The sequence below is a fragment of the Mustelus asterias genome, unplaced genomic scaffold, assembly GCF_964213995.1.
Source record: "Mustelus asterias unplaced genomic scaffold, sMusAst1.hap1.1 HAP1_SCAFFOLD_596, whole genome shotgun sequence".
Lineage (NCBI taxonomy): Eukaryota > Metazoa > Chordata > Chondrichthyes > Carcharhiniformes > Triakidae > Mustelus > Mustelus asterias.
In genome coordinates, this window is record NW_027590546.1 from 66437 (window position 1) to 78275 (window position 11839).

Genomic DNA, 11839 nt, shown 5'->3' on the forward strand with positions numbered 1-11839 from the left:
TAGAGAATAGCAGCCTCTGTGTATATTATAGAGAATATCAGCCCCTGTGTATATTATAGAGAATAGCAGTCCCTGTGTATATTATAGAGAATATCAGCCCCTATGTATATTATAGAGAATAGCAGCCTCTGTGTATATTACAGAGAGTAGCAGTCCCTGTGTATATTACAGAGAATAGCAGCCCCTGTGTATATTATAGAGAATAGCAGCCTCTGTGTATATTATAGAGAATAACAGCTCCTGTGTATATTATAGAGAATAACAGTCCCTGTGTATATTACAGAGAATAGCAGCCTCTGTGTATATTATAGAGAATATCAGCCCCTGTGTATATTATAGAGAATAGCAGCCCCTGTGTATATTATAGAGAATATCAGCCCCCGTGTATATTATAGAGAATAGCAGCCTCTGTGTATATTACAGAGAATAGCAGTCCCTGTGTATATTATAGAGAATAGCAGCCTCTGTGTATATTATAGAGAATAACAGCTCCTGTGTATATTATAGAGAGTAACAGTCCCTGTGTATATTACAGAGAATAGCAACCTCTGTGTATATTATAGAGACTAGCAGTCCCAGTGTATATTATAGAGAATAGCAGCCCCTGTGTATATTATAGAGAATAACAGCTCCTGTGTATATTGCAGAGAATAACAGCCCCTGTGTATATTATGGAGAATATCAGCCCCTGTGTATATTATAGAGAATAACAGCACCTGTGTATATTGCAGAGAATAGCAGCCTCTGTGTATATTACAGAGAATAGCAGTCCCTGTGTATATTATGGAGAATAGCAGTCCCTGTGTATATTATAGAGAATAGCAGTCCCTGTGTATATTATAGAGAAAAGCAGCCCCAGTGCATATTATAGAGAATATCAGCCCCTGTGTATATTATAGAGAATATCAGCCCCTGTGTATATTATAGAGAATAGCAGTCCCTGTGTATATTATAGAGAATAGCAGCCTCTGTGTATATTGTAGAGAATAAGACCTCCTGTGTATATTACAGAGAATAGCAGCCCCTGTGTATATTATAGAGAATAGCAGTCCCTGTGTACATTGTAGAGAATAACAGCTCCTGTGTATATTATAGAGAATAGCAGCCTCTGTGTATATTATAGAGAATAGCAGCCTCTGTGTATATTATAGAGAATAACAGCTCCTGTGTATATTACAGAGAATAGCAGTCCCTGTGTATATTATAGAGAATAGCAGCCCCGGTGTATATTATAGAGAATAGCAGTCCCTATGTATATTATAGAGAATAGCAGTCCCTATGTATATTATAGAGAATAGCAGCCTCTGTGTATATTATAGAGAATAGCAGTCCCTGTGTATATTATAGAGAATAGCAGTCCCTATGTATATTATAGAGAATCGCAGTCCCTATGTATATTATAGAGAATAGCAGCCCCTGTGTATATTATAGAGAATAGCAGTCCCTGTGTATATTATAGAGAATAGCAGTCCCTATGTATATTACAGAGAATAGCAGTCCCTGTGTATATTATAGAGAATAGCAGTCCCTATGTATATTACAGAGAATAGCAGCCCCTGTGTATATTATAGAGAATAGCAGTCCCTGTGTATATTATAGAGAATAGCAGTCCCTGTGTATATTATAGAGAAAAGCAGCCCCAGTGCATATTATAGAGAATATCAGCCCCTGTGTATATTATAGAGAATATCAGCCCCTGTGTATATTATAGAGAATAGCAGTCCCTGTGTATATTATAGAGAATAGCAGCCTCTGTGTATATTGTAGAGAATAAGACCTCCTGTGTATATTACAGAGAATAGCAGCCCCTGTGTATATTATAGAGAATAGCAGTCCCTGTGTACATTGTAGAGAATAACAGCTCCTGTGTATATTATAGAGAATAGCAGCCTCTGTGTATATTATAGAGAATAGCAGCCTCTGTGTATATTATAGAGAATAACAGCTCCTGTGTATATTACAGAGAATAGCAGTCCCTGTGTATATTATAGAGAATAGCAGCCCCGGTGTATATTATAGAGAATAGCAGTCCCTATGTATATTATAGAGAATAGCAGTCCCTATGTATATTATAGAGAATAGCAGCCTCTGTGTATATTATAGAGAATAGCAGTCCCTGTGTATATTATAGAGAATAGCAGTCCCTATGTATATTATAGAGAATCGCAGTCCCTATGTATATTATAGAGAATAGCAGCCCCTGTGTATATTATAGAGAATAGCAGTCCCTGTGTATATTATAGAGAATAGCAATCCCTATGTATATTACAGAGAATAGCAGTCCCTGTGTATATTATAGAGAATAGCAGTCCCTATGTATATTACAGAGAATAGCAGCCCCTGTGTATATTATAGAGAATAGCAGTCCCTGTGTATATTATAGAGAATAGCAGTCCCTGTGTATATTACAGAGAATAGCAGCCCCTATGTATATTATAGAGAATAGCAGCCTCTGTGTATATTATAGAGAATAGCAGCCCCTGTGTATATTATAGAGAATATCAGCCCCTGTGTATATTATAGAGAATAGCAGTCCCTATGTATATTATAGAGAATAGCAGCCCCTGTGTATATTATAGAGAATAGCAGTCCCTGTGTATATTATAGAGAATAGCAGCCTCTGTGTATATTACAGAGAATAGCAGCCCCTATGTATATTATAGAGAATAGCAGTCCCTATGTATATTATAGAGAATAGCAGCCCCTGTGTATATTATAGAGAATAGCAGTCCCTGTGTATATTATAGAGAATAGCAGCCTCTGTGTATATTACAGAGAATAGCAGCCCCTATGTATATTATAGAGAATAGCAGCCTCTGTGTATATTACAGAGAATAGCAGCCCCTGTGTATATTATAGAGAATAGCAGTCCCTATGTATATTATAGAGAATAGCAGCCCCTGTGTATATTATAGAGAATAGCAGTCCCTGTGTATATTATAGAGAATAGCAGCCTCTGTGTATATTACAGAGAATAGCAGCCCCTATGTATATTATAGAGAATAGCAGCCTCTGTGTATATTATAGAGAATAGCGGCTCCTGTGTATATTATAGAGAATAGCAGCCTCTGTGTATATTATAGAGAATATCAGCCCCTGTGTATATTATAGAGAATAGCAGTCCCTGTGTATATTATAGAGAATATCAGCCCCTATGTATATTATAGAGAATAGCAGCCTCTGTGTATATTACAGAGAGTAGCAGTCCCTGTGTATATTACAGAGAATAGCAGCCCCTGTGTATATTATAGAGAATAGCAGCCTCTGTGTATATTATAGAGAATAACAGCTCCTGTGTATATTATAGAGAATAACAGTCCCTGTGTATATTACAGAGAATAGCAGCCTCTGTGTATATTATAGAGAATATCAGCCCCTGTGTATATTATAGAGAATAGCAGCCCCTGTGTATATTATAGAGAATATCAGCCCCCGTGTATATTATAGAGAATAGCAGCCTCTGTGTATATTACAGAGAATAGCAGTCCCTGTGTATATTATAGAGAATAGCAGCCTCTGTGTATATTATAGAGAATAACAGCTCCTGTGTATATTATAGAGAGTAACAGTCCCTGTGTATATTACAGAGAATAGCAACCTCTGTGTATATTATAGAGACTAGCAGTCCCAGTGTATATTATAGAGAATAGCAGCCCCTGTGTATATTATAGAGAATAACAGCTCCTGTGTATATTGCAGAGAATAACAGCCCCTGTGTATATTATGGAGAATATCAGCCCCTGTGTATATTATAGAGAATAACAGCACCTGTGTATATTGCAGAGAATAGCAGCCTCTGTGTATATTACAGAGAATAGCAGTCCCTGTGTATATTATGGAGAATAGCAGTCCCTGTGTATATTATAGAGAATAGCAGTCCCTGTGTATATTATAGAGAAAAGCAGCCCCAGTGCATATTATAGAGAATATCAGCCCCTGTGTATATTATAGAGAATATCAGCCCCTGTGTATATTATAGAGAATAGCAGTCCCTGTGTATATTATAGAGAATAGCAGCCTCTGTGTATATTGTAGAGAATAAGACCTCCTGTGTATATTACAGAGAATAGCAGCCCCTGTGTATATTATAGAGAATAGCAGTCCCTGTGTACATTGTAGAGAATAACAGCTCCTGTGTATATTATAGAGAATAGCAGCCTCTGTGTATATTATAGAGAATAGCAGCCTCTGTGTATATTATAGAGAATAACAGCTCCTGTGTATATTACAGAGAATAGCAGTCCCTGTGTATATTATAGAGAATAGCAGCCCCGGTGTATATTATAGAGAATAGCAGTCCCTATGTATATTATAGAGAATAGCAGTCCCTATGTATATTATAGAGAATAGCAGCCTCTGTGTATATTATAGAGAATAGCAGTCCCTGTGTATATTATAGAGAATAGCAGTCCCTATGTATATTATAGAGAATCGCAGTCCCTATGTATATTATAGAGAATAGCAGCCCCTGTGTATATTATAGAGAATAGCAGTCCCTGTGTATATTATAGAGAATAGCAGTCCCTATGTATATTACAGAGAATAGCAGTCCCTGTGTATATTATAGAGAATAGCAGTCCCTATGTATATTACAGAGAATAGCAGCCCCTGTGTATATTATAGAGAATAGCAGTCCCTGTGTATATTATAGAGAATAGCAGTCCCTGTGTATATTATAGAGAATAGCAGCCTCTGTGTATATTACAGAGAATAGCAGCCCCTATGTATATTATAGAGAATAGCAGCCTCTGTGTATATTATAGAGAATAGCAGCCCCTGTGTATATTATAGAGAATATCAGCCCCTGTGTATATTATAGAGAATAGCAGTCCCTATGTATATTATAGAGAATAGCAGCCCCTGTGTATATTATAGAGAATAGCAGTCCCTGTGTATATTATAGAGAATAGCAGCCTCTGTGTATATTACAGAGAATACCAGCCCCTATGTATATTATAGAGAATAGCAGCCTCTGTGTATATTATAGAGAATAGCAGCCCCTGTGTATATTATAGAGAATATCAGCCCCTGTGTATATTATAGAGAATAGCAGCCTCTGTGTATATTACAGAGAGTAGCAGTCCCTGTGTATATTATAGAGAATAGCAGCCTCTGTGTATATTATAGAGAATAACAGCTCCTGTGTATATTATAGAGAATAACAGTCCCTGTGTATATTACAGAGAATCGCAGCCTCTGTGTATATTATAGAGAATATCAGCCCCTGTGTATATTATAGAGAATAGCAGCCCCTGTGTATATTATAGAGAATATCAGCCCCCGTGTATATTATAGAGAATAGCAGCCTCTGTGTATATTACAGAGAATAGCAGTCCCTGTGTATATTATAGAGAATAGCAGCCTCTGTGTATATTATAGAGAATAACAGCTCCTGTGTATATTATAGAGAGTAACAGTCCCTGTGTATATTACAGAGAATAGCAACCTCTGTGTATATTATAGAGACTAGCAGTCCCAGTGTATATTATAGAGAATAGCAGCCCCTGTGTATATTATAGAGAATAACAGCTCCTGTGTATATTGCAGAGAATAACAGCCCCTGTGTATATTATGGAGAATATCAGCCCCTGTGTATATTATAGAGAATAGCAGTCCCTGTGTATATTATAGAGAATAGCAGTCCCTGTGTCTATTACAGAGAAAAGCAGCCCCTGTGGATATTATAGAGAATAGCAGCTCCTGTGTATATTATAGAGAATAGCAGCCTCTGTGTATATTATAGAGAATAGCAGTCCCTGTGTATATTATAGAGAAAAGCAGCCCCTGTGTATATTATAGAGAATAGCAACCTCTGTGTATATTATAGAGACTAGCAGTCCCAGTGTATATTATAGAGAATAGCAGCCCCTGTGTATATTATAGAGAATAACAGCTCCTGTGTATATTGCAGAGAATAACAGCCCCTGTGTATATTATGGAGAATATCAGCCCCTGTGTATATTATAGAGAATAACAGCACCTGTGTATATTGCAGAGAATAGCAGCCTCTGTGTATATTACAGAGAATAGCAGTCCCTGTGTATATTATGGAGAATAGCAGTCCCTGTGTATATTATAGAGAAAAGCAGCCCCAGTGCATATTATAGAGAATATCAGCCCCTGTGTATATTATAGAGAATATCAGCCCCTGTGTATATTATAGAGAATAGCAGTCCCTGTGTATATTATAGAGAATAGCAGCCTCTGTGTATATTGTAGAGAATAAGACCTCCTGTGTATATTACAGAGAATAGCAGCCCCTGTGTATATTATAGAGAATAGCAGTCCCTGTGTACATTGTAGAGAATAACAGCTCCTGTGTATATTATAGAGAATAGCAGCCTCTGTGTATATTATAGAGAATAGCAGCCTCTGTGTATATTATAGAGAATAACAGCTCCTGTGTATATTACAGAGAATAGCAGTCCCTGTGTATATTATAGAGAATAGCAGCCCCGGTGTATATTATAGAGAATAGCAGTCCCTATGTATATTATAGAGAATAGCAGTCCCTATGTATATTATAGAGAATAGCAGCCTCTGTGTATATTATAGAGAATAGCAGTCCCTGTGTATATTATAGAGAATAGCAGTCCCTATGTATATTATAGAGAATCGCAGTCCCTATGTATATTATAGAGAATAGCAGCCCCTGTGTATATTATAGAGAATAGCAGTCCCTGTGTATATTATAGAGAATAGCAGTCCCTATGTATATTACAGAGAATAGCAGTCCCTGTGTATATTATAGAGAATAGCAGTCCCTATGTATATTACAGAGAATAGCAGCCCCTGTGTATATTATAGAGAATAGCAGTCCCTGTGTATATTATAGAGAATAGCAGTCCCTGTGTATATTATAGAGAATAGCAGCCTCTGTGTATATTACAGAGAATAGCAGCCCCTATGTATATTATAGAGAATAGCAGCCTCTGTGTATATTATAGAGAATAGCAGCCCCTGTGTATATTATAGAGAATATCAGCCCCTGTGTATATTATAGAGAATAGCAGTCCCTATGTATATTATAGAGAATAGCAGCCCCTGTGTATATTATAGAGAATAGCAGTCCCTGTGTATATTATAGAGAATAGCAGCCTCTGTGTATATTACAGAGAATACCAGCCCCTATGTATATTATAGAGAATAGCAGCCTCTGTGTATATTATAGAGAATAGCAGCCCCTGTGTATATTATAGAGAATATCAGCCCCTGTGTATATTATAGAGAATAGCAGCCTCTGTGTATATTACAGAGAGTAGCAGTCCCTGTGTATATTATAGAGAATAGCAGCCTCTGTGTATATTATAGAGAATAACAGCTCCTGTGTATATTATAGAGAATAACAGTCCCTGTGTATATTACAGAGAATCGCAGCCTCTGTGTATATTATAGAGAATATCAGCCCCTGTGTATATTATAGAGAATAGCAGCCCCTGTGTATATTATAGAGAATATCAGCCCCCGTGTATATTATAGAGAATAGCAGCCTCTGTGTATATTACAGAGAATAGCAGTCCCTGTGTATATTATAGAGAATAGCAGCCTCTGTGTATATTATAGAGAATAACAGCTCCTGTGTATATTATAGAGAGTAACAGTCCCTGTGTATATTACAGAGAATAGCAACCTCTGTGTATATTATAGAGACTAGCAGTCCCAGTGTATATTATAGAGAATAGCAGCCCCTGTGTATATTATAGAGAATAACAGCTCCTGTGTATATTGCAGAGAATAACAGCCCCTGTGTATATTATGGAGAATATCAGCCCCTGTGTATATTATAGAGAATAGCAGTCCCTGTGTATATTATAGAGAATAGCAGTCCCTGTGTATATTACAGAGAAAAGCAGCCCCTGTGGATATTATAGAGAATAGCAGCTCCTGTGTATATTATAGAGAATAGCAGCCTCTGTGTATATTATAGAGAATAGCAGTCCCTGTGTATATTATAGAGAAAAGCAGCCCCTGTGTATATTATAGAGAATAGCAGCTCCTGTGTATATTATAGAGAATAGCAGTCCCTGTGTATATTATAGAGAATAGCAGCCCCTGTGTATATTATAGAGAATAGCAGCCCCGGTGTATATTATAGAGAATAGCAGTCCCTATGTATATTATAGAGAATAGCAGTCCCTATGTATATTATAGAGAAGAGCAGCCTCTGTGTATATTATAGAGAATAGCAGTCCCTGTGTATATTATAGAGAATAGCAGTCCCTATGTATATTATAGAGAATAGCAGTCCCTATGTATATTATAGAGAATAGCAGCCCCTGTGTATATTATAGAGAATAGCAGTCCCTGTGTATATTATAGAGAATAGCAGTCCCTATGTATATTACAGAGAATAGCAGTCCCTGTGTATATTATAGAGAATAGCAGTCCCTATGTATATTACAGAGAATAGCAGCCCCTGTGTATATTATAGAGAATAGCAGTCCCTGTGTATATTATAGAGAATAGCAGTCCCTGTGTATATTATAGAGAATAGCAGCCTCTGTGTATATTACAGAGAATAGCAGCCCCTATGTATATTATAGAGAATAGCAGCCTCTGTGTATATTATAGAGAATAGCAGCCCCTGTGTATATTATAGAGAATATCAGCCCCTGTGTATATTATAGAGAATAGCAGTCCCTATGTATATTATAGAGAATAGCAGCCCCTGTGTATATTATAGAGAATAGCAGTCCCTGTGTATATTATAGAGAATAGCAGCCTCTGTGTATATTACAGAGAATAGCAGCCCCTATGTATATTATAGAGAATAGCAGTCCCTATGTATATTATAGAGAATAGCAGCCCCTGTGTATATTATAGAGAATAGCAGTCCCTGTGTATATTATAGAGAATAGCAGCCTCTGTGTATATTACAGAGAATAGCAGCCCCTATGTATATTATAGAGAATTGCAGCCTCTGTGTATATTACAGAGAATAGCAGCCCCTGTGTATATTATAGAGAATAGCAGTCCCTGTGTATATTATAGAGAATAGCAGCCTCTGTGTATATTACAGAGAATAGCAGCCCCTATGTATATTATAGAGAATAGCAGCCTCTGTGTATATTATAGAGAATAGCAGCCCCTGTGTATATTATAGAGAATATCAGCCCCTGTGTATATTATAGAGAATAGCAGTCCCTATGTATATTATAGAGAATAGCAGCCCCTGTGTATATTATAGAGAATAGCAGTCCCTGTGTATATTATAGAGAATAGCAGCCTCTGTGTATATTACAGAGAATACCAGCCCCTATGTATATTATAGAGAATAGCAGCCTCTGTGTATATTATAGAGAATAGCAGCCCCTGTGTATATTATAGAGAATATCAGCCCCTGTGTATATTATAGAGAATAGCAGCCTCTGTGTATATTACAGAGAGTAGCAGTCCCTGTGTATATTATAGAGAATAGCAGCCTCTGTGTATATTATAGAGAATAACAGCTCCTGTGTATATTATAGAGAATAACAGTCCCTGTGTATATTACAGAGAATAGCAGCCTCTGTGTATATTATAGAGAATATCAGCCCCTGTGTATATTATAGAGAATAGCAGCCCCTGTGTATATTATAGAGAATATCAGCCCCCGTGTATATTATAGAGAATAGCAGCCTCTGTGTATATTACAGAGAATAGCAGTCCCTGTGTATATTATAGAGAATAGCAGCCTCTGTGTATATTATAGAGAATAACAGCTCCTGTGTATATTATAGAGAGTAACAGTCCCTGTGTATATTACAGAGAATAGCAACCTCTGTGTATATTATAGAGACTAGCAGTCCCAGTGTATATTATAGAGAATAGCAGCCCCTGTGTATATTATAGAGAATAACAGCTCCTGTGTATATTGCAGAGAATAACAGCCCCTGTGTATATTATGGAGAATATCAGCCCCTGTGTATATTATAGAGAATAGCAGTCCCTGTGTATATTATAGAGAATAGCAGTCCCTGTGTATATTACAGAGAAAAGCAGCCCCTGTGGATATTATAGAGAATAGCAGCTCCTGTGTATATTATAGAGAATAGCAGCCTCTGTGTATATTATAGAGAATAGCAGTCCCTGTGTATATTATAGAGAAAAGCAGCCCCTGTGTATATTATAGAGAATAGCAACCTCTGTGTATATTATAGAGACTAGCAGTCCCAGTGTATATTATAGAGAATAGCAGCCCCTGTGTATATTATAGAGAATAACAGCTCCTGTGTATATTGCAGAGAATAACAGCCCCTGTGTATATTATGGAGAATATCAGCCCCTGTGTATATTATAGAGAATAACAGCACCTGTGTATATTGCAGAGAATAGCAGCCTCTGTGTATATTACAGAGAATAGCAGTCCCTGTGTATATTATGGAGAATAGCAGTCCCTGTGTATATTATAGAGAATAGCAGTCCCTGTGTATATTATAGAGAAAAGCAGCCCCAGTGCATATTATAGAGAATATCAGCCCCTGTGTATATTATAGAGAATATCAGCCCCTGTGTATATTATAGAGAATAGCAGTCCCTGTGTATATTATAGAGAATAGCAGCCTCTGTGTACATTGTAGAGAATAAGACCTCCTGTGTATATTACAGAGAATAGCAGCCCCTGTGTATATTATAGAGAATAGCAGTCCCTGTGTACATTGTAGAGAATAACAGCTCCTGTGTATATTATAGAGAATAGCAGCCTCTGTGTATATTATAGAGAATAGCAGCCTCTGTGTATATTATAGAGAATAACAGCTCCTGTGTATATTACAGAGAATAGCAGTCCCTGTGTATATTATAGAGAATAGCAGCCCCGGTGTATATTATAGAGAATAGCAGTCCCTATGTATATTATAGAGAATAGCAGTCCCTATGTATATTATAGAGAATAGCGGCCTCTGTGTATATTATAGAGAATAGCAGTCCCTGTGTATATTATAGAGAATAGCAGTCCCTATGTATATTATAGAGAATCGCAGTCCCTATGTATATTATAGAGAATAGCAGCCCCTGTGTATATTATAGAGAATAGCAGTCCCTGTGTATATTATAGAGAATAGCAGTCCCTATGTATATTACAGAGAATAGCAGTCCCTGTGTATATTATAGAGAATAGCAGTCCCTATGTATATTACAGAGAATAGCAGCCCCTGTGTATATTATAGAGAATAGCAGTCCCTGTGTATATTATAGAGAATAGCAGTCCCTGTGTATATTATAGAGAATAGCAGCCTCTGTGTATATTACAGAGAATAGCAGCCCCTATGTATATTATAGAGAATAGCAGCCTCTGTGTATATTATAGAGAATAGCAGCCCCTGTGTATATTATAGAGAATATCAGCCCCTGTGTATATTATAGAGAATAGCAGTCCCTATGTATATTATAGAGAATAGCAGCCCCTGTGTATATTATAGAGAATAGCAGTCCCTGTGTATATTATAGAGAATAGCAGCCTCTGTGTATATTACAGAGAATAGCAGCCCCTATGTATATTATAGAGAATAGCAGCCTCTGTGTATATTATAGAGAATAGCAGCCCCTGTGTATATTATAGAGAATATCAGCCCCTGTGTATATTATAGAGAATAGCAGCCTCTGTGTATATTACAGAGAGTAGCAGTCCCTGTGTATATTATAGAGAATAGCAGCCTCTGTGTATATTATAGAGAATAACAGCTCCTGTGTATATTATAGAGAATAACAGTCCCTGTGTATATTACAGAGAATAGCAGCCTCTGTGTATATTATAGAGAATATCAGCCCCTGTGTATATTATAGAGAATAGCAGCCCCTGTGTATATTATAGAGAATATCAGCCCCCGTGTATATTATAGAGAATAGCAGCCTCTGTGTA